This window comes from Amphiura filiformis, chromosome 10 (genome assembly GCF_039555335.1).
Source record: "Amphiura filiformis chromosome 10, Afil_fr2py, whole genome shotgun sequence".
Lineage (NCBI taxonomy): Eukaryota > Metazoa > Echinodermata > Ophiuroidea > Amphilepidida > Amphiuridae > Amphiura > Amphiura filiformis.
In genome coordinates, this window is record NC_092637.1 from 37,740,734 (window position 1) to 37,743,963 (window position 3,230).

Genomic DNA, 3,230 nt, shown 5'->3' on the forward strand with positions numbered 1-3,230 from the left:
AAGATACATATGTATAATATTTAGCAATTTTAATAAAATTTTAACCAATTCAAAATTACGACAGTAAAATAATGTGTTTTTTCTACTTGTCTGAATTTTTTAAGTGTGTGACTTACCTCTAAGATGAGAAAACGAGTACATGTATTTGGTTGACAATTGACATTTGGTGTGATTTTACGGTGTACCGCTCAGTCCGACACGCCGCTAGTCCGACACACTTCTAGTCAGACACGCCGCTAGTCCGACTACACAAATTCCCTATACTTAGGGGTGCGTCAGTCCGAAAATGAAAAACACTGCGCTAGTCCGAAAAAAGCATGCGCTAGTCCGAAAATGAAAACCACTGCAACAGTCAGACACGCCGCTAGTCCGAATCTGAAAAAACTTTTTCAGTCCGACACGCCGCTAGTCCGAATCCGAAATACACTGCGATAGTCCGAATCTGGAAAACACTTCTTTAGTCCGACACTGCGCTAGTCCGAGACTGAAAACCATAGCGCTTGTCCGAAACTGAAAACAACAGCGCTAGTCCGAACCTGAAAAACACTGCGCTAGTCCGAATATTTGATTCTTGAGCAAATCATGCCTCAAGTCTGATTGTGATTGGTATCTGATCAGGATCGGTAGAGTAAACTCAGTAGATAAAGTTCTTTGTATCTGATCCAGAAAGTTCACTTACTTGTGTACGTTTCAACAACACCTGTTGTTATCAACACTTGTCAGCTGACTTTTTGAAACGTACACTTTAGGGATTCAATCATGTTTCACCGTTGTTCATCACCGATTAACAACGATGCGTCCGCGTCGTCTGTGTGGTTTACTTCGCGAGGGCAGCTTTAGCTGCCCGAGCGAAGTAAACCACGCAGACGCGCCGGACGCGAGTTGTTAATCGATGATGAACAACGGTGAAACATGATTGAATCCCTTTCAACAACGAAACAACGAAACATGTATGCTAATGCTGTTACGTAATCATGTGTGTGATATAATTTTTACATGTGTTGTTTGAAAGACAAAGGTACAGTGTTTATGTAATCATTGAGAAATGCCATGAAAACGATCCACAAATGACGTCACGAGTCAACTCTTAAAACACACTGACTGCCCCTCGTAAGTTGACAGGTCTCAAGAAGGAAGGTAAGATCACCGAATTGAAGTATAAACAGCTTTATCCCACGGCCGAAAATGTGCCCAAATTATATTGTACGCCAAAAATACATAAGCTTAACACTCCTTTGCGTCCATTTGTAGACAACACGGCAACCATCGGTTATAGTACTTCGAGATGGCTCGCTGATATTTTAGGTGCATTGGTTGGCAACACTCAACATCATGTTGAGAATTCCAAGTAATTGTCATAAGATCTTGCGAAAGTGGTCATAGACGAAGAAGACATACTCAACTCCCATGATGTTGTGAGTCTATTCACCAAGACTCTCATTGCATCGACCAAGTGATAGACATTGTTCAAAGTAGACTTGAGAAAGAAAACGTGTTGCGTGTTTACAACAGAGAGATAGTAGTAGAACTTCATGAGTTCATACTAACTACCACATATTTTACCTTTAGAGGTAAAATGTACCGCCAGCTTTTTGGAACTGCGATGGGCAGCCCGTTATCTCCGATTGCAGCTAACATATTCATGGAAGTTCTGCATCAACAGGCGATTGCCACGGCACCCCTAGATTGCTGACCTAAGCTATGGCTGCGTTATGTGGATGACATTGAATTTATAAACAAAGATAGCATCCATCTGCTTACTGAACACATCGACCAAGTTGTCAAATCGAGCTCCACAAAGTTTATTTATGAACAAGAATATCAGGTAGCTTTCCGTTGCTAGACACGTTGATAGTGAAAAAGACGACGGCACTGTAAAGCTACTAGTCTACCGTAAGCCAACTCATCATGATGCAGTCATGTCTACAGTAGAATTCAATTCGACCTTTGCAGGACTTAAACCCCATTAAAAGCTATTAAACTGTGACCAAGATAACACTCATTGAAAACAGCTCAACTGATTAAATCATATCTTCTCTGGTTAAATACACACATCATATATTTCTGCTTTTACACGTACAATGGAGCAATGCGCTGGGATTATAGTTTCAGTTGGGTGAACGATTATAAAGCGAGCGCTAGATAACAATTCTCGCGATTCCAAATACAGCGCGCCACCTACGATCAAGTCTGGCTGATCTACTTCGCGCAGAGCATCATGGGTAAAAGTCGACATCCATGACGCGTCGACGATGAACCATCGACCAAGGAAACGGAAACGAGTGTTGCTATCGATTACTCAACCACTTTTGTTTATTTACGTTGATGATGATCAGCTGTTGATTCAACCCTCCGACGATTTTTTTTTCATTTCTGCCTCCTTTTTAAAGTTAATTTCGACAGTCATGGTTTAGGCCTACCTCTGTGAATGTTCAGAGTGTTAGGCCTATTCCCACACAAAATAATGGGCATCAATTAAACCCTTATTTTTAAACTTTTCCGAACTTTCCGAGGCGCTTGGGAAAATACTTTAGGCTCTCGTTTACAAGAAAAGAAAACACTTTCAGGTCTTTAAGCTTTGTTGTAAGTAGGCCTATAATAGACTTGATTAAAAAAATATGATTGGGGATAGGCCTACTTAGACCCTCATGCATATATCCTTTTAAAAAAACCAATTTTTAAACCTTGTTTGTTTTAAGTAAACGGTAGGCCTAATTCTCAATATTTAGAATAACGAAAATTCAATACATATTTTAACAGCATGGACAGCGTAAGGCATTTTTTTTAATATGTTATTTTTTCTGCCTCCTTTTTAAAGTTAATTTCAACAGTCATGGTTTAGGCCTACCTCTGTGAATGTTCAGAGTGTTAGGCCTATTCCCACACAAAATAATGGGCATCAATTAAACCCTTATTCAAACTTTTCCGAACCCGATCCGAGGCGCTTGGGAAAATACTTTAGGCTCTCGTTTACATGAAAAGAAAACACTGAAAAATATGATTGGGGATAGGCATACTTAGACCCTCATGCATATCCTTAAAAAAACCAATTTTTAAACCTTGTTTGTTTTAAGTAAAGTAGGCCTAATTCTCAATATTTAGAATAACGAAATATTCAATACATATTTTAACAGCATGAACAGCGTAAAGCATTTTTTTTTTTAATACGATTAAAACGTTTTCGAATTTCAAATGTAGGTCTACTCTATTCCTATTCAACCATCTACGGT